The sequence below is a fragment of the Mauremys reevesii genome, linkage group 4 (assembly GCF_016161935.1).
Source record: "Mauremys reevesii isolate NIE-2019 linkage group 4, ASM1616193v1, whole genome shotgun sequence".
NCBI lineage: Eukaryota > Metazoa > Chordata > Testudines > Geoemydidae > Mauremys > Mauremys reevesii.
This window is the reverse complement of record NC_052626.1, coordinates 56,667,045-56,688,816: the sequence shown is the minus strand read 5'-3', so window position 1 is coordinate 56,688,816 and position 21,772 is coordinate 56,667,045. Positions and strand designations below refer to the sequence as shown.

At 40.7% G+C, this 21,772-nt stretch overlaps 1 protein-coding gene across 1 annotated transcript in view; it reads right to left on the bottom strand.

Annotated features, from left to right (window-relative positions):
* Nucleotides 1-20,934, bottom strand: part of RYR3 (ryanodine receptor 3) — a 637,001-nt gene extending 616,067 nt beyond the window's left edge. Inside the window, 1 exon segment of the mRNA XM_039536203.1 lies at nt 20,788-20,934. The gene's annotated coding sequence lies outside the window, so the exon portion shown is untranslated.
* Nucleotides 20,935-21,772: the final 838 nt, after the last annotated feature.

The window sequence follows — 21,772 nt, the reverse complement described above, 5'->3', positions numbered from 1 at the left end:
GTGGCTCAATATATAATGATAGACCCAAACAGGGACCTACCTTTGTTTCCTTAGCACATTAGGAGCAAAAGCAGCCTAGAGGGTTCCATATTTTGAACATGTCATTACCAATGTTGTCCACTCTTGGAATCTTATCACAAGTCTTGCAATATTTGATGTTTTTTCTGATAGCTCCAGCTCCTGGAATCACGTGATCATCAACTTACTTGTAGGGTTTTTTTTGTTTTGTTTTGTTTTTTTTAGGGAAGGTTCAAGCCCTCCCTGTTGGGAAGAAAAGCTGGAAAACATGAACTCTAAAGATTCAAAACACCAAGACAAATAAAAAGACCCAATTTTTCCCTGAATGTCATGTTTTTTTGATATCTGAACAATGATGTCTGAATGCCTGACTTTGGCAATTCTGCATTACCTTCTCACTAACTTGTTCCTTAGGTCATGTGGCTGTGGTCGCCCTTATCCAGAAGCAGCAGGAGATAGCACTTGGCTTTATAGAAGTCAGTTTATTTTAAATTGCCCCATATCTCCTCAGATGTCTATTACATGTGCTGCTGTTGTGTGGGAGACAGGGTCGGCTCTACTGTTTTCGCCGCCCCAAGCAGTGCGCCACATTGCTGCTGCAGACCGCAGGGGCAGTCCATGTGCCGTTAGGGCAACACACATGTTTCCGTGGCAGCGGCAATTTGGCGGCAGCTTCTGTCTTCAGCCGGAAGACAGAAGCTGCGCTGCCGCGGACAGCTGAACATAGAAGCTGCTGCCGAATGGCCGCTGCCGCGGGAAAGCCTGTGTCGCCCTAACGGCACATGGACTGCCCCCGCCGTCTGAGGCAGCAATTCGGCGAGCTGCTTGGGGGCAAAAACACATGGACTGCCGCCCCTTGCGGATTGCCGCCTGAAGCACCTGCTTGGAATGCTGGTGCCTGGAGCGGCCCTGGTGGGAGAGGGGTTATATTCTCATTGAGCTGTAGTAGAGGCTGCTTTGCTGTACGCACTTTGACTTACTTCTACCAGTAGTAACTTCATAAAAGTATTAAGATTGGGGTATTCTCTAGATCCTCTCCTTACTAGAGCCACTTCTAGGCTGGAGGAAGAAGGCAAGAAAAGCATGAAAACTCTTGCAATGAATCACTGACCCACAGGAGACAGGCTCTCAACTGAGCTGTAGTTCCTGAAGTGTAAAACAGGAGGAGAGAGTGTTCAGCTTAAACAGGGGGAACAATGAGAAGGCTCTCCAAAGTGTGAAATGATAGTGTAAAGTGAACTTGTACTGGGCTAATGGAGCTGCAGGCGGACAGTGCTTTACTTAATTCGATGACAATAATTAACTCTGCAATATACACCACCTCTACAGAAGATCCACCATGAAAAAAATATCACTAAACAAAAACTAGCATTAGAGGTGAACTGGGACATCAAGGAAAAGGAAACTACACAAAAGTGTACTACTGCACGTTAGTTATGTTTGTATATTGCGTAGTATCTTAAAGTTATGTCAAGGTTGCCTAGAACATATGGCTAGGCCCTCCTTTTTTAGTATGTGTATAAATCTAAATACATGCAAGGAATTTTTTAGGAACAATCAGACAAAACATATTTTGCCTGATAAGTCATTCAATGTATACAATATACCCCAAACTAGAATCATATCTCACAAACACTTACCCTTAGGTTTGGTCCCACCCTTAATTTGAACATCATTAACAAGAGATTAATACCCATATCTCTAGAACTGTTTGTAAAGAAGCAAGTCCTTAGTTATGTCATGCTTGGGCAGCAAAGTAAAAAAAACTGATGAATTGTAGTTTAATATGAGACACAACACATACACTTGGAATAGTCTCTCCCTCTCTTGATTGCAAATAAAGGGAATGAATCTACAGTGACTGGCAAGGCCGCCCAGAGGGAGGGGGGGCAAGTGGGGCAACGTGCCCCAGGCTCCGGGCCCAGCAGGGGCCCCCACGAGAGTTTTTCAGGGCCCCTGGAGCAGGGTCCTTCACTCGCTCCCCGGGCCCCGGAAAACTCTCGCGGGGCCCGGGCCCCCAGAGCTTCTTCCGCTCCAGATCTTCAGTGGCGGGGGGTCCTTCTGCTCCGGGGCGGAAGGACCCCCCCGCTGCCGAATTACCGCTGAAGCAGGACCCACCGTCTAAATGCCGGGTCCCGCTTCGGCGATAATTCAATGGCCAGGGGGCCCCGCCGCAGGTCTTCGGGGCACTTTGGCGGCGGGTCCTGGAGCGGAAGAACCCCCGCCGCCAAATTACCGCTGAAGTGGGAGCCCCCCCACCGCCGAAGACCTCAGGCCCCCGGAATCATCTGGGCAGCCCTGGTGACTGGACACTTAGTATCCCACACAAATTACCCTCCTCAGATATAGTCATTCAGGACCAATTGGACCCATACTACCATTTGTATTACTGAGTGATCTCCACCTACACGAGCAGTCTCTGGGAAGCACCATCCCTGAACCTTCATGTGGTCAATAGGTATTAAAAGACTGCATGATGCTTTTGTATACTGTAGAGTTTAACCCAGGAATCCTGATCAAATCCCAAATTAGATACACCAGTTACACTCAACCTATGAAAATCCCCATTGCAATTTGATTAGATACAACACACTTCATATAAGAACATAAGAAAGGCCGTACCGGGTCAGACCAAAGGTCCATCTAGCCCAGTATCTGTCTACCGACAGTAGCCAATGCCAGGTGCCCCTGAGGGAGTGAACCTAACAGGCAATGATCAAGTGATCTCTCTCCTGCCATCCATCTCCATCCTCTGACGAACAGAGGCTAGGGACACCATTCTTACCCATCCTGGCTAATAGCCATTTATGGACTTAGCCACCATGAATTTATCCAGTTCCCTTTTAAACATTGTTATAGTCCTAGCCTTCACAACCTCCTCAGGTAAGGAGTTCCACAAGTTGACTGTGCGCTGCGTGAAGAAGAACTTCCTTTTATTTGTTTTAAACCTGCTGCCTATTAATTTCATTTGGTGACCCCTAGTTCTTGTATTATGGGAATAAGTAAATAACTTTTCCTTATCCACTTTCTCAACATCACTCATGATTTTATATACCTCTATCATGTCCCCCCTTAGTCTTCTCTTTTCCAAACTGAAGAGTCCTAGCCTCTTTAATCTTTCCTCATATGGGACCCTCTCTAAACCCCTAATCATTTTAGTTGCTCTTTTCTGAACCTTTTCTAGTGCTAGAATATCTTTTTTGAGGTGAGGAGACCACATCTGTACACAGTATTTGAGATGTGGGCGTACCATGGATTTATATAAGGGCAATAATATATTCTCAGTCTTATTCTCTATCCCCTTTGTAATGATTCCTAACATCCTGTTTGCTTTTTTGACCACCTCTGCACACTGCGTGGACATCTTCAGAGAACTATCCACGATAACTCCAAGATCTTTTTCCTGACTCGTTGTAGCTAAATTAGCCCCCATCATATTGTATGTATAGTTGGGGTTATTTTTTCCAATGTGCATTACTTTACATTTATCCACATTAAATTTCATTTGCCATTTTGTTGCCCAATCACTTAGTTTTGTGAGATCTTTTTGAAGTTCTTCACAATCTGCTTTGGTCTTAACTATCTTGAGTAGTTTAGTATCATCTGCAAACTTTGCCACCTCACTGTTTACCCCTTTCTCCAGATCATTTATGAATAAATTGAATAGGATTGGTCCTAGGACTGACCCTTGGGGAACACCACTAGTTACCCCTCTCCATTCTGAGAATTTACCATTAATTCCTACCCTTTGTTCCCTGTCCTTTAACCAGTTCTCAATCCATGAAAGGACCTTTCCTTTTATCCCATGACAGCTTAATTTACATAAGAGCCTTTGGTGAGGGACCTTGTCAAAGGCTTTCTGGAAATCTAAGTACACTATGTCCACAGGATCCCCCTTGTCCACATATCTTGTTCTTAACTATACTGTACTAACTGTACTTTTTCTATGCACCATCAAAAAGTAGAAGTTACACCCAAGAGTTGGCAGCTTTTTGGTGGTGGATGAAGTGACTCCTGTGTACGCTTTGAATATTATGATCAGTGTGTATATAATTTTGGTAAATTTGCAAAGCACTGGTTTTCCAACTTTTTGATTATGCAAATCACTTCATAAGAAAGAACTCATCATGGCCCAACTCCCTTCCAAATTCCCAAAAATCTAACACCACTTAGTTCTCAATGTTTTAAATATTTGTGGATCACCAGGAACAGGGGCAGCACCAGCCTCTTCCCAGTGGTGGCAGTCAGGTGGCTAGAAAGAAAAAATTGGTGGTGGCTGGGGGGTGAGGGGCGGCTGCATCCCCTCTTACCACAAGCCTCACCTCTCTCTGTGCCCCTGTCCCTCAGTTAAGAGCCAGCCCTGCCTCCTGCACACCCTCTGGCCCCACCTCTGGCCAGGTCAGAGGCCAGAAGCCAGAGCCAAGCAGCATGGGGCAACTGCTTAGCTGGCTAGTGCTATGGAGCAGACGAACATGGTGCTCCCATCTCCTCTTCCTGCCGCTGCTGTTCGGGCCCCCCCAGGGCTGGGGCTGCAGCTGCTCCTCAGCTCCCCACCACCCTTCGACTGCTCGCAGCCTGTATGACCTGCCTGGGCAGGGGACCTGACTTTGGGGACGGCAAAGCCCTCAGGGAGCAGCGACGGCAGGGGGGCAGGGCTCAGAAGCCCAGGCCAAAGTGGGTCAGTCTGGGCTGCTGTGGGGAGCCTCGGACTCTCCACCTGCCCCGAGCAGCGTGCCCCAGTGGGCAAGGACATGGGCCGGGGGCTGCTCTCAGGCACTTCAGCCCCCGCCCCCGCAAATCTGGGCTTACTTCTGCACTGCTGCTGGCAGGGCTCTGCCTTCAGAGCTGGGCAGCCAGAGAGCAGTGGCTACTGGCGGATTAATTGCTAAGTAATTAGTTGCTAGTAGCTTTAGCAATGACGTGTTTCTAGTATAGCGCTACCTATATTTTACTGTGATTTTTAATTTGGAATTCTAAATTTTTCTTTATTTTTATAGCACAAGCTCATTCTGTTGGATCATGTGACTTCCAGTCTGACTGATTTCCTGGCTTGGTGTCAAAACTTCTTCATTTAGCTAATCCCCATTGGTGGATTGCCTTTCTCAACTGTTATTTTGCCTCTCAATGCAGCCCTTAGTGTTTTTTTGCATGTTACTGCTTGTGTGTAGAACTTGGTTCCCAAATATTCACTAAGGGAGTATACTATCTCATATGAAATCCTCCGCAAAGGCAAAATCGACTAATTTTTACTGGACATAAGAATAGTCATCCTGGGTCAGACCAAAGGTCCATCTAGCCAGTATCCTGTCTTCCAGTGGTGGCCAGTTGATTCAGAGGGAATCAACAGAACAGGCAGTCATCAAATGATCCCATCTCCTGTCATCCACTCCCAGCTTCTGGCAGTCAGAAGCTAGGGACACTCAGAGCATGGGGCTGCATCTCTGATCATCTTGGCTAATACCATTGATGGGCCTATCTCCAAGAACTTCTCTAGTTCTTTTTTCAACCCAGTTATAATTTTGGCCTTCACAACATAATGAACACATGTGTACAACCCCAAGATTGCTTGACAACCAAAAGAATTCAAAACTCATGGGTTCACACTCCCAAGTCATGAAATTTAAAAAAAAAGAAATAAATGATACTGGGTTCTTTTTATGTGCCTTTTTGTTCCAGAGCCTTTAGGGTTCAAGAGGCTCAGATCCATAGGAGGAGCCTAAACACCTGAATGAATCTTGGCCTAGCCTCATACTTTTGATGTTACTATTCCCAAACAATTCATATACCGAAAGCCATATCTACAGTACAAACTTATGTTAACTCAAGTTACATCAGCATCCTGTCATTGCAGTTACTATGTCACTTGTGCACATGCCTACTGGGCTCCTTGTGTTGGTGGTGAGCGTACTCACCAGTAGCACTTGTACTGATTCAGAGTGCAGTCCACCATGGGTATGTATCTCACTATACAACTTGCCACCAGCCACTGTACTGTATTTTGAGAAGTTTGGGCAATATATTCTGGGGCCCAAACGGGTCGCATGGGGTGACTGGGAGCAAAGGATCAACTTCCCATAATGCAAATGTTCACCATCCCACAATGTTATACATATCCCATGATCTTTACACCTTTTTTCCTAAATCCTACAAATCCCACAAACCCCTTCCTCAAAGGGGCACCATTTCAGATTTTTATAGGAGGCGCAATTTTAATCATGATTTCAGGGGCTACTTAGGCACCTGAAAACTCAAGGAGGTTTCTGTGGGTTTGTTTTTTTTGGCACACACGCACACATATAATTTGGAAATTGATAGGAGCACTGTATCTAATTCCTATATAAAGAAAGAAAAAAATACACGCACACACGCCCCAATTACAGCCATATTTTAAAGTTTAAAAGAATCAGGAGATAATACAGCAAAATATTCCCAATCCCAAACCTTGAGATATCAGTTTTAGAGTCTTAATACAGACGTCACAAACACAAGTTTGATACTTTGTATGCTATCTTTAGTAGAGAAATAAAAATAAAACAAAATTGCTTTAAATCTGCGTATTTTCTCCAACACTCTATGATACTGCCATTATCTACTCTATTTTAGTCTATTGTTTTTCATGCCACTAAAAACTTACTTAATTTTAACATACGGGGCAAAAGTTTTTCTTCTCTTAATAACAAAAAATTTATTTTTCCAATTAGTTTGGCATTTATGTTTAGCGATCACAATCATGTACATGATTCACTAATATTTGGTTCCATCTTTACTATTAGTATCAGACTTGGAACCACATTTATTTTCATATGAATTAAGTTATTTTACAGCTATAATTAAAAATACAATTTGAAATAAATGACTTTCATCCGCAGTGTGTAAAGTTGTGTGTTTTTGTTTTTTTTAAACTGGCACTGCTAAGGTGAGAATAAGCTAACCTTACATTCTAGAAGCATGCTATTATTTATTGAATCACTTTAAATAATGAATGACAAAGCACAATATGGTAATAAAAGTAATAAATGATTACTTCCAACCAGGACAAATTATGCATTTTAGAACTCACTACTCAAAGAATTAAATTTAAGCATAAGATAAATAAAATTATGAAATGCACAGAATTTTTTGATTGGTAAGTACTGTAATCCTTAAAATTTTTTGAAAGAATAAAATGTCAGAGTATATGTGCATTGCACATTTTGACAGGAAGTACTAAGCAGTAGCAACACCACCACCACAAGTGTGTGTGAAAGAGACTGTGTGTGTTGGGGGAGGAGGGAGAGAGGAGTGTGGGAGGGAGACTGTGTGTGTAGGAGACTATGTGCACCTGAGTGTGTCAGTCAGTGTGTTGTCTCTTTAAGCCAAGCACTCAGGAGCCTGAAGCTTATTCAGTGCAGCAGCAGTCACAGCTCCCATTCCTGAGCCAGAGGCACCAGCACAGACAGGCTCTCTGTCTCCCCACCCCAGCTCAGCAGAGACCCACTCAGGCATGGCCACCTCTAGCATTGGGTGAGCTTCCCCAGCACCCCACCAGCCATGTATCAGCTTCCCAAAGAAAAGAGCTGGGCATCTGGAAAGTGGTGGCTGCTGGCCTGGTGCCCAGCTCTGGGAAGGGTGGCTATGAGAGGAGCGCTAAGGCAAATTTTGGAGTGGCTATAGCCCCCGCCAGCCCCTTCCCAGTGCCTCCCCTGACCTGGAGTTACTATGTACCACAGGTAGCCCACAGGTTGAAACCATCACTGAAAAGCACTTTTGTACCCTAATATGCTGCCAATATTTTAACAACGGGCTGCCACAAACTTTTCTACGTCTTTCCCTCCTTATAGGTTTGGTAATATGCGATACATCTTTTAGGTCAGTCCCCTATGAACCTTCTTTATCCACAGGTCATGTTCTCACCGGTAAAGTCCACTTAAATCAACTAGGAGCTCTTCTTCCTGACAGCCTTCTCTCACCCACTTAATCCATTCCTGATCATCCTCTTAGATCACTGCAAGCGGGTCAGCTGTTCTGCAGCCATCCAGAGGGCAGCTTCTTCCCTAAAGCTTCACCAGAAGGGAGAAAACCTGGATGATCTTACTTTCTCTCTTCCCATATTCTTTTTTAGGCCCTAACTAGCACAGGAGTGTATGGGGTGAGTTCAAAAGGTAATTCTTCTGCATAGCAGGCAGCCACACCCATATGGAATGGTTCGCTTGCAATTCGTCCTGGAGACTCATTGAACTCTCACTAGTGGCTCCAAAGTGGTGTGAGGGCAGCACCACAACCCAAGACCTAGCTGGCATGCTAATCCTAATGAGGGGGAGCTAGCAGAGACCGCTAGTGAAAGGAAACAGTTGGCCCTTCAAGTGCATGAAGTCTTCTATGGCAAAGCAACTTCCACAGTATAACAGCGGTGGAAATGATTCTGGAGCAAGCTAGCAGATAGCAGTGTTGCAGATGGATTACAATACACTGGTGAACCACAAAGCCAAGGAGACATTGTCAAAACACTTGGTGAATATAAGACCATAGAAACTGAATGAAAAATGGAAAGAAAAAAAAATACATTGACTCAGTTGTCATTCAGAAACCAAAAGGGGGCAAAATTACATGAGAGGAAGAAACCCAAAACACAAGCACAATATACTTGCTATGTAATGATCTCAAAGGATAAGACATTTATCAGAACATGGAATGTAAGAACATTACACCAGGCTGGAGCACTTCCGGTAATGATGCACAAACTGCAAAGATATGAGTGGGAAATCTGTTTATGCAAAATGAGATGAGAAGTCCAAGGAGAATTATAGTATGATGAACACAGGATACTGACACTGGGAGGAAAAGATGGTGGGCACCGGGATGGAGTCACATTTGTGCTAAAGCCAAAGGCAAGCCAGCATTTAACCTAATTATTATATCTCCTCATATGCTGAAGACGAGATTCAGAATCAAATCTGGTACAGTTACAACAGTACAAACATGTATGCCAACTTCAGCAGCACCCAAGGAAGAAACTGATGAATTTTATAATAATTTAAAGAAAGCAATACCAGATGTTTCAAAACAAGACATGTAACTGGTGAAGTGAAATTTTAATGTGAAAGTAGGATCAGGCTGTTTTTCCTGGATTGGAGCAATAGGCAGATTTGGAGTAGGAGAAGAAAATAAAAGAGGAGAAAGGCATAAAATGAGTAGCCTAAATTACACTGTGGTGATAACAAACACACTATTTGAACAAAGAAAGCTGTAGAGGAAGTGGACTTGGATATCACCTGATAGGCAAACAAAGAATATGACACACTTCATACTTGCAAATCAGCATTCGTGTCTTTTCAATTAAAATGTTAGAGATTACCATCTCTCAGAAGTCTTCTGGTAAAACCAGGGAAAATCTGAGTTGATGTTCCTTAAATTTCTTAGGTAAAATAAAAGCAAACTACCCCCTCCCCTTTCTCTCACTTAAAAAGCCCAATTTAAAATAACGTCTTTAGGTCATTTTAGGGGTACACTCTTGCACATCACTGCTAAGGAATGTTCCAATTTATATTTTTTGTTCAGACTCATCTTTAATAAAAGAGCTATAATTAAATGCCTCTAGTAGCCATAGTAAAGATTTTAAAATCAAATGGTAATTGCACATTTTCTCCTCAAATCTAAGATAGGCGTTTTAGGACTATTCGATTGTATTAGTCATTTTGCTGTAAATGAAAACACAACGGATATATATACCTTAATTAATTTCTTTAATAAGATTCTGCTGCTATTAGATTTGAACTCTAGGGAAAGGATAAACCACCAAATACAGATTGTGAATTGCAATTAAGTCTTCAAAATATTCCCAAAATGCAGGTGTGAAGTCTGAGAGAAAGATGATAATGAATGCTCAAATGATTGAAAGATTTTTTTTTCCCATTTAATATAGTGGGGCCCAGCAGTGCCATTACTTTTAAGAGCCTGTCAGCAATTCTAAGGAATTTACAATTTAGCCATTTCCATAAACATATTGTGAAGATTAATCTTGGCATACAATTTTAATTAATGAAAAGTTGTATCAAGGTAGTTCTGGATACACTGCAGTTGGAGAAAAAGAATGCTATTTTCTTGCCTGTAACAAAAGCTTTTTTGTGCCCCTGTAACTTCCCTAAACTTTGGAAATGTTCAGCATCAGGGTTCTGGTTCAGGCTTATTTCTACTAAGAAAAAAAAAAGTATATTCAGTGTCATAATATATATATATATGGAAGGTGTTGCTGATATCCACCAGTTTCTTTTTAAAAAAAATCAAAATTATGGTGGAAGTACTTAAATATCTACTATTTTACTAGTCCTACCACATTATGTCAGAGATCCTCAAAAATCAGTAAAAGCCTGTCAAAAAGGTTAAATATAGACAGTTACCATTTTAATCTCAAGATACAAAACATACCTTAAAAAGGTGGTCTTTTGTGGATGAAAGGTTGACTTTTTCCACATGTAATGAAGAGAGATTAATTAGGCAGTCAATTTCAGTTCACAAATTTCTGTGTGCCTTCTTTGTTTTATATAGTGTGGCTAAATTGTCACCATAAAAAGGAGCAATACTCTGTCAAGCCCTGTGGTTAAGGCACAGGACAGACCAGGAACTAAGAGTTCAATTCCTAGCTCTGGAGACTTCTTCTGTGACCTTGGGCAAGAAAGTTAGTTTCTCTGTGCATCAACTCCCCATATGTAAAATGGCAATGATGATTCCTTTCTCTCAACCTTTGTCTGTGACTAAGATCTTTGGAGGCAAGGACTGTCACTTACTATGAGCATGCACAGTGCCTAACACAACATAGCTTATTTCTTTAGGGCTTCTAGACACTATTTTAATTCAGATAAATATTTTTTTCTGGTCAGTGAATTGATAAAGTAATTAAACCAGGCTGCTACTATACTTTTATACAAAAAGCAATGATTTAGTTTAACATTTTCAAACATCTTTTTTTAAACTCTGTTTGTAGTGTTTTTAGAAACTTTACAACAAATCTGAAAGGAACATGGGTCTGTTTTGTTCACTTCCTTGTTTGTACACCGTATAATATTGGGAAAGTGACATTTCAAAGATAGCACCAGTTTATTATTCCAGATTCACAAAGACGACTCTGAAAGGAGCTAAGCTTTGGGACGCTTTCAGACAGGATAGTCCAGTAAGGATTCTTACACATTATGTAGATTCAATATTTATTAAAATTATGAAGAGGGGAAACAATAAAGTCCCAAGCAAAGTGTACTTACTTCATTTATGTACCACTTGATTTACATCAGCTGAGTCCACCAGGAAAAAAAGAAAGGCTGAAACAGTTTGGATCTCATTCTAGCATCCCCTCTGCCTCCCACCTCCCTTTTGTAGGATACTGGGGAATTCACCAGTTCCTCACAGCTGAATACACTCTGCTGTCCTTCACATTTCTGCAACAAGGGTAGGCATCTGTGGACTTCCCTATAGAAAGAAGTTAACCCTCGCCCTGACATCCTCAGAGGACCTACACAAGCTGTAACAAGATTAAAAAACAACTTTTTGAAAAAATATATTTTGATAATGCAGATTTAAAATATAGCTAACAATTACCCAAAAATGAAAATGACATTCTCTAAATCAACATTCTGCCAACCAGCTATATTTAAAGCAATCTAACCAAGCAATTTTTTGTTAAATTTGAGGGTGTCTTTATCCAACTCTTCCTCTTCAGCATGCAAAATAAAAGGTAGACAGAGGTCTACGTATATATTATCAGAGTAATTCCCCTAAGATTTGGAATTTTCCTCACAATGAAAGCACTTCTCATATTCTCATGGCTATTGTGAAATGAAGAACTTACAATAGTTCAATTTATATTAAATTGAAATCTATTGAACCAGATACTACATAAATAGAAACAGTTTTATTGCTCTCTATCTGGAGAAAAAAAAAAACTTAGAGCTGTGACTCTCTCTCTGTCTGACTCAGTTATGCTGAAATACTCTATAGAACATATGATTTTTTGAAAGTGTAATATATTGGGTCAGGTCAGGCTTTGTAGCCTGGTACTGTAATGGCAGTAGACAGTATCACCTGTGATTGGCCAACTCTGGGTGCTGAGCAGCAGCTAGGTAACTTGGCATACTCCAGGAAAGTGCCAACACCTTCAGACAGATGAGTATCTGAAGAAGGTAGTAGTAACCTTCAATGGAGGTGTAACCATGCCTCAGTGGGCCACAACTGAGAATGCCAAATTCAGGACAAACTGCTGAAAAATAGGGCAGATAGCCACCAGTCTTGGGGTGTAATCCCCCATAGGCTATACCAAACCAGCAACAAAAGTACACTTCTGCTTCACCACACTGGCTAACAAGAAGTCATAAAAGCAGTTTCCTTAGGCATTTCAGTCCTTGTATTACCACCGAAAACACTAGATTTAGAGATGAGTGGTTCTTTAAAACCAATCTCTTCAAATAAAAGGTTCTTCTGATTCCAAAGGACCAGCCACACACCCAGGTCAATATATAACTTAGATCACCCCAAAAAAATCACACTGATACTAATCCTTAAATATCTGAAATCTAAAGGTTTATTTATAAAAAGAAAAAGGTCAGAATTAAAACTAGTTAAAGGAATCAAATACATACAATAATTGCAAAGTTCTTAGTTCAGGCCTGTAGCAGTGATAGAATAAACCACTGGTTTACATCAAGTCTCTGGCTGCTTCCAAATCATTGGAAGGTCCTCAACATTCAACAGCTGCTGCTGATGAGATGATTGATGAGTTCTGTGAACAATTTGAAGAGATACTCACTAAAACACTGAGTAAAGTTATCACCCTTGTAACTGAGGACCTAAATCGGAAAACTGGAGCCAGAAGCTCTCAAAGAAGGAGTGGGAAACAATGGTCTGGGTTCACTAAATGAGAAAGGAGGGTGTATAGTTGAATTCTGTTACTCTAGTCACCTGGTCATTGCTAATGCCATCTTCAACCAACATTGTAAATATCTATATGCATGGAGGTCACCTGATGGTATGGCAAAGAACCAAATCAACTGTATAATGATACAGCAATGCTGGAGACTGAGTGTCCAATAGACAAAGACTTTCCCCAAGCACAGACTGTGGGTCAGACCATTTGATACCATCCAACATAACTGTTGTTGGAAGATACTGGCAAACATGAGGATTCCAAAGTATCTCACTGAACTCATTTCAAGTTTCCATCACCACCAACAGACCACGGTGTGAACAAGAATAGATGACAGTGAGTGGTTTTCCACTGGGCAGGGTGTGAGACAAAAGTATATTTTGTCCCCAAGCCTCTTTAACATATGTGCAAAATGGCACAAGCAATACGTGAGACAAGCCTTGGAAGGTTTTGACAAAGTGGAATGAGTTGGGATATTCATTGGTGGATACCATTTAACTGTCCTCAGATATGCTGCTGACACAATGCTTTTTGCTACAACCACCAATGCAATGCAACAAACGTTGGAGTCTGTATTAATAGTAAGGAATATGGACTATTCCTCAACATGATGAAAACAAAATGCACATATGTTGGCATGACTAACAAACAGGATGGAAGTGGACATCCCATTTAATGGGCAAGATGTAAAGGCAGTAGATTAATTTGATTATCTGGGATCATATATATCCAACGGAGGACACTGTTCCAAAGAAATCAGAAGATGACTAGGGATAGGTGGCTCAGCTATGGCCACCCTTAAGAAAGTGTGAGAAAACTATGGCATCTTGAAATGTATGAAGATGCAACTGGTGAAAAGCCTAATTTTTTTTCCATAGCGATGTATGAAGGTGAATCGTGGGAAGTTAATGCTGCCAACAAGGAAAAAAAATAGGCAAAGCTTTTGAAATGTGCTGCTGAAGAAAACTCTAGTATATTTCCGGGATGGAAAAAAAAAAGAGGAATGTCTATGTTAGAAATATTATTGGAAAGAAGCAGACCCTGATGTCAGAAATCAACAGACACAAACTCATGTAGTTTGGTTACATTAGGCATAGCAATGGAAATAACTGTGAAAAAAGTTATTATGGAAGGAATGGTGGCAGGTCATCGTAGTAGCAGATGACCACTGAGGAGATGGATGTCTGGTGTACAGCACCATACTAAAAGGTCAGCTGCTGAGTGCTCAAAGTTAGCAATGGACCATGAAGGCTTTAGAAATTTATTTTATTATGACACTGATATTCAGACATGAACAAATGGATTTACTTTCCTAGTATATTGGCAAACAGACTGAGTTGAACTGAAAATAGTGACAGTATCAATTCTGAATTTCTTGCTGTTTTCAGATATTCCAGAAAAAGAGAGCCCATATCTTTTGAGTGGATAGTAAATATTCCATGGCATTTTTGTTTCTCTGCCTTTGCCAAAGTTTCCCTCTTCCATGGGTATCCAATGTGCTGCACACCAACTGACTGCCACTCTCCACATCAGTGGTAGCTGAATTTCAGTAGTGCTGCATATGCGTGTGTGATATACTTTGGCATCTTTCAGGATGAAAAGCACTCTTTAAATGTAAGGTAGTATTTTTCACTGTTTTCATCTCTGACTATGTTTAATTATGATCATGAAGACTTTGAATTGCACATTTTAAAAGGAAGAATTTGTCTTTCAGAGATTTTAAGGCCAAAAGGACCATTATGATTATCTCATCCAGTCGATTTCACCCACGGATTATCTAGCTCATCTTGCTCTACTTTATTTCCCCCCCCTTACCTATTTTGCTTTCATTCTTTACAGATGATTGATGCTTTTTGTTAAAATTGCTTTATTCTAAAAACTGAGACCATATGAAAGAGTTTAGTTTATTGTGGTTATTGGGTCATCTTGGCTCTAAAAAGATGACATTCTCGCTGTCTCAGGCCCTACAGTATGTCTACATCATGTCTACAGTAAGAAAATGTAGACATGCTGCACCACCACAAGTGGGGCTGACACCGATGCAGCTTAATCCAGTAACATACCAAAATAAACTGCACCAATATAACTCTTGCTTTACAGCAGTGCAGCATGAGTACATGGGCCAGGGGGAGCACCATTGATTACTATGTCAGTTTGAATTTCCTTTTTACATTGAAGCCAATGGTAAGATTCCCATTGACTTTCACATTCCAAGGACTTCACCCCCAGAGCTCGGAGTGTTAAATTGTATCAGTCTAATCATGACAAATGAAATGTTTACGTGTATGGCCTTGTGAATAGAGCACTGGGCAGGATACAGAAAATCTGGTTCCATTCTTGGGTTCTACCATTGGCCTACTGAGTGACTGTGGGCAAGTCACTTCACTGCTTTGTGCCTCGGTTTCTCCATCTGTAAAATGGGGATGAGACAGTGACCTCTTTTGTAAAGTGCTTTGAGATCTACTAATAAAAGGCATATATGAGATAAATATTATTACCCTTCTCTCTCTCTTTTGCAGCTGCTTCAAAGGACTTATCTAATACAAACATGAATGTTTCAAGAATATTTATGAAATATGTTGGTGCCACCATGTCACCTGTCATGCAGCATGTGCAACTGCACATCCAATGCAAACATTATATAATACACAATTAAAAACAAAAGATACCAAACAAAAAAAATCTGATTTTTTTCCTGATATAGCAGAAGTGCTCATCTACAATGACAAATGTCTTCTGTTTGAGATTTAATGTATTGAAAAATGATATCATTTCTGTTCATATAAAGCTGAAATTAAGGGTCCAATTTCATTGACAGGAGGAAGGCAGACATCTTTTAGCTAGTAGTAGTAGTAGCAGCAGTACAGTAACATCCAGAGGCCCCAGTCAGGATCAGAGTCTCATTGTCCTGGAGGCTGAACAAAAGAGTATTGTAGTGATCATGCATGCAAGGTCAAGCACCCAAAAGTTAGGGGATGCCAGAATTAAGGTTGCCGATGCAGCTTCTCCCATACAGCTCACCATTTCTAGTTTCCATTCCCTAGCAGCTCTCTCAGTCCACTCTCTCCCCTATTCCCCAGGTTCCTTGTCCCAATCTACTCCCTTGCCATCACCACCAGATCTCACTCTTGTCCCTTCTCCATTCAAGTCAGGTCAAATGCTTCTCCATGCTGCCTAGGGATCAGCAAGGAGAGTACTAAGAGCACAGGAGACAGTTTCCCTGCTCTCAGCACTACAGCAGTTCAAAGGCAAGTAGAGTAATTGCAGAAAAAGTATTGATCAGTCCCCACAACCCCAGAATGAAGCATGCTCCATACAGATGGAATCTTCGGAACTTTTATCTCCCAAACAAATCTCTACTGAGCATGTGTGAACTGAGTTTTTCAAAGGCTCATAAATTGGGCAAATGTAAACAGTTTTACCACAGGTACAGCAAAGGTTACATCTGTGACACAAAGACAACCTGTCTGCCAAATCTCCAATGAGCCCTGCTCCAAAGCATGGAGGTGCTAGAGTTTATAAACAAAAATATTGTTTTCTCCACGTTCAAAAAAATTCTTATAATGTTTTTTTTCCTAGCACATGGATGAGCCATTTTTCTTGAAACTTTCTAAAATAACTCAGCCTGAGGCAGACACCAAGCAAGGAAAATATCAGCCCAAAAGGTTAAAGTTTCCCAAGGTTATAAGGAACTGAAAACAAGATTTTATAATCGGAAGTGTCAGGCAATCGTAAATATAGGTGGCATTACCAGAAGTCTATATTTATGGTTATTAATTTGAAATTATTTTTCTCCATTTCTCAGATTATTTCAGCGAGGGCTTCAGCTGACATTGCTACACATGAGTAAACATATTTCAGTTGTGATTCTGTAATGAATGTTGTTAATGAACTCTTACACAGCAATCTGTTTGTTGGCAGAATGTTTACTGGAACAGTGACAGAATGTTGAGGAATGTCAGTAGATAGATATTTTCCCCAGCCCTATCTTGGGCACCTAGCAGGATTTTTCCATCACATTTGTTTTTCTTGCCACTGTTAGTAAGAATTTTTACCCACAGTCATTGCCATCTAGAAATATTTTCTTGAATTTTTTTTCCTCGTTGACTCTCCAATCTCAACTGAAAATCCCTTTTCTCCATTGCCTACAACTTAATTACTCTCTCTGCTATTTAACTATGTAACCATATTAACACAATTAACATAAAATCATGTAATTTTGTATGACAGATCATGCAGCTATGTAGGGGGCAGGATAGAAATGGAAGCCAGCAGTCGCAAGTCATTGACATAAGGTTTTTAAAAAGGCCTGCATAGGAGAAATTAAAAATTAAGCAAATCAAAAAACACACTATAATCTCATTGTTTGGGGGGCGTTTGATTCATGATTTTTTAACTTTTGGGATTGGCAATACTGAGTCTTTGGTTGTGTGCTCCCTAGGCTGTGAGCTTCCCAGAGTCCTAACAAGAGATGGTCATCAGATAATATTGTTCCCAACTAACCCCCCTCCACACACACACACACACACACTCTCTCTCTCTCTCCCCCTACCCCCCCCTGGAGTAAACAGAGCCCTATTCCAGGGACTAGATTCAGAAAATGCTGATGATGCAGAAGAGATCCTGCCCTGAATCCCCAAGGACCAATACACCATGTCCAACTGGCCTTTCCCCCATCCTTTGTTCATCTTTATTTGGACTGAAAGCACCTCTTGGGAGGAGGAAGTTTGTCAGCTTATACTGGTAAGTCTATGAAGCAGCTAGCACAATTTATGACAATATACAAATAAAAAAGATCTGCAAGAGGAACACATCCCCTCATCTCACAATCCCCCTGCATTCTGTAGTGACTGGTAGGACCTTTGATTCCCAGACTACCCTCAACAAAGTATCCTAAAAGTTGTAATCTTGTGGAAAAGAACAAAAGATAAAACACACCAATTAAAAAAAAAAAAAACCAACAAGAAAAAAAAACGAAAAGAAACTTGCAACCACACCTAAACACTCCAAGAGTACTTCCTAGCAGTGCACTAGAAAAACAGATAATCCATACTAACTGTACAGTATAAAAACATAATCTGAACCATACAGATAGGAAGCTCTGTGACATAGACTGAGGAGCTCAAGCTAATTTGAAATAAATATTTATTCAGTTTCAGAGAAGAATGAGTAGCAGCATGGCTGCAGCCAGCTTTAAAGTTGTTGATTATGGAATCAAGCCATGCAATCAGGCAACTCAGCAAGTTTCCATGTCTCCAGCCAGTGGCAGTGAATACTGAAGAAAGGGTAGACGCCACTGGACAGAGTCACTTTGAAATCAGCCCCACAGGCACCTTCTCAACATGTCCTGTCTTCAGCTTTAGGGTCATCATGGTTCATTCTCATCCTCAAGATGCTCATGGGGTACATAATCTGATACACAGACACCAACAGAATAGATATTTACATGTACACCACAGTTTGGATATATGCATATGGGCACATGGATTGAAAAATCTCATGTCATCTTCTAAAAAGTGCACTCAATTTATAAATAGCACTCAATGCTTAAAACACTTCTCAAGTGACTCTTCCAACCAAAATCCCATCAGAATATCAGAATTCATTCACCAAAATCAGCAATAGTGCTTTAACAGATAAACTTCCTGGAAAAACAACTTAAAATGGCTTAGTATTTTATCAGTTTGTTATGACTAAGCTTTGTCTGTACAACAGACCAGATTTAAGTCGTGTTGTTCCTCAAATCAAAAGACAGATAACAGATTATTACTTACAGAGTAAATTATATTCCTAGACCTAAACAATATACAATCCAAAGCTCCAATCCTACCCATTTCTCCATGTGGATACAAGATCTGGGCCTAAAACAAGACACATACACAGAAATAACAAGAGAAAGTAACAGTACAGGTAATGGTGGGAAGGATTAATAGTATAAGTAGGCTTTAAGGAGAGATTTGGAAGAGTAGAGAGGGAGCACTTTGTGGAAAAGATTTACTGTAACTCTTTTACAGGGTAGTTGAATAAAGCTTCCATTCTGTGGGCATCAGTCTGCCATTTTATATTTTTACCACACCCTGCTGTTCAGTAACATTAGTAACTTAGGCCTCATTCCTGCAATGAGCTATGAGACAAGCCTTGTAAAGACTAATCAAAAGGATCTGCAAGTACTTTACAATAGGTAAAATAGCTAAATTTACCTTCCTGTAATTTGAAGTCAAAGCCCTTACTCAAATCTTCCAAGAGCTGCTAAGCACTGCAAAGTTGTGAAACAATGTTTCTCAAAACTTAAAACAGAGGTCAACATGAATTACATGAGCTATTTGATCCTTATTTAATATTTCACACAGAGCAACTAAACACTTTAAAAAACACTAGGGAATTAAAAATCTGAAATAAAATTAGTGTAAAAAAAGAGAGCTGTATTTTATGTTTTGAGGTTATCTAGTAGGAAAACAGCTGCCCATTAATTAATTTCCCCCTGAAGTTTATCAAGCAAGAAGTATTACATCATTTCCATTTCAGCTTGCTGTATTATCTTTAAGTGTTGTATTTGATTCAACTTGTGTAACCAGATACCTGTGTATTCAGACAACTGAGCACTCTCACAACAGTTATAGAGTCTCCAACATAGGCTGCAAGCAGATCTATGCATTTTCTCTTGCACATCCATAGAGTGCCCCTGACAAGAACAGGGGTCTATCTGCACAGAACTACTTGCAGGATGAGGGCCAGAGTCTTCAGATTATGCAGTAGGTAAACAAACATGGAGAACATACTGATATTAATAAAGATACAATAAGAATTAAATATATGGACAGGGCTGCCATTAAATATAAGCAAAGGAAACAGTCTCTTGCTGCTCTACAGTCCACACTAGCACTGACTCATGGGCTGGCCTGGTTTCCCCCTTGAGCAGCAACAGGAGATGACATCTCCTGGTCTGACTTTCCATACACAGATACTACTAGCTTAGAGCAATGTATTTACTTGGAATCATGGGACATCATGAGTTCAACATGGTATAGAGGCAGATTAAAACATACTAAGATTTAATTATACATGTGATAAGAAATTGTACTCTGGTCAGCCAAGAAAGTGTTCTAGGTCCTGCTCCTGCCATTGACTGTGGATGGATGCAGCCCTGTCCTCACATGGAGCCTGGCTAACTGCCGTGTGAATCCGTACAGGTATGGGTACATGCAGTCCATTGCAATTGGGGCCACAATTAATATTTTAATAGATGATTAAATATTATTGATTAATAGACTTGGCAATTTAAAAGAAAAGCCTCACCTCTAAGTACAGGAATTTGTTTGTTTGTATAGGAGTTGCTTTGTGTGGGTTTTTTTTTTAAACCCAGGTTGTAACTTTTGGTTTCTGCTAAAGCCAACATGGCTTAGAATTTATATGTAGTATCTTTCTTTTTCCATTTTATAAAACAATAAGAACATATTAAACTGTCAGGAAGAGCAAGAGGGGAAGAAAGTATGAAAAAAAATCCAACAATTCTCTTGTCCCAGGGAGCAATTAGTATTTTTTGTTAGCACCTAGGAGGCTCTGTCATGGATCAGGACCCTATTGCTTGCTGCTGTACAAACACAGAACAAAAAGAGAGTCTCTGCCCCCCTCCAAAAAAAAATATACATACAATCTTATTTAGATTGTAAATTTACAATTTAATTATCAAGGCAGGGCTTATTAATTCCCACTATGCTCACCCAAGGAGCTTTTTCTGGAAGATTCACAGGCATGTACAAAAAAAAACTTAAATCAAAATGAAGAGACAAACATACCAACCAGTATAACTCAGAACCCTAGCTTATTTAACACCAGTTCTCCAGAAAGACTGCAATACAGAACACATGGATTGTACTTACACCAAGGCCAACTCTTGCAGGCTGATCAGAGTAATGAGATTTCAGCCCAGCTGAGGGAAAACCATACCCCTCTCTGATTGACTGGCTTCCTCACTTTCTCAACTCCAAGGAAGAGCTGCCAATCAAGGTCACTGCAGGAAACAGCTGACCAATTTGCCCCCAGTCCAGGGAGTCTACAGCCCTTTCTAGGAAAGAAGAGAGAACAGCTAATTCCATATTCACAAGGGGGGGTGGAGATGAAAAAGCAAAAAGAGCCCAAAAGGTAATGGTAGCTCTGTTCCCTCCTACCCCCACCATGAAAAATGGTTCAGTCTGTTCTCTGCTCCTCTATCTTACAGAACTGCCCTCCTGCCCCTGCCTACAGTCCTGGGAAGGAAAAGTCAGGGGAGAGTAATCCCTGAAGTTATCACCCCAGACCTATGAAAAGGCCCCCACTGTTGCTGTTCTATTAGGCCTGGAAGATGAGAATGAAAAACCCCTGGAGCTGCAAGATGAGCAGAGAAGCAAGAGGGAGATAGGGGGATGGCACAATTGATGTGAGGTTTGGGGGAAAGTACAAAATTACGTAATTAGAATGTTTTGGGAGTTTAGAAGCTCCACCCCATGAGGCAGCAGTTTATACAAATCTTTGTAATTTGATCTCTGTTAGGGCCTCCAGAGAGCTAAAATCACTCTACTTTATAAGCCAGTAAAGTCACACAATGTTTGATGTTTTGTAAAGGTTTTCAGAAGGCCTATCTGAATGCTTACTTAACTGTTTTCCATTATCCTTTCTTCTAGTTATTTCAGTGCTAAAACTGTTATACAAGCCTTGAGTATCTCTTTAGATTAGCTCTGTTCCTTAGGGATATACTTAAAAAAAAAATCTTGGCAAGATATGGGGAATGGAACATTGGCTTGTTAGAAAAGGTGATTGGGAGCCTGGATTCTTGGCCAGATCTGAGGCTGACTTGTTGTGTGACTTAATGTATTTCAGATGTCTGCA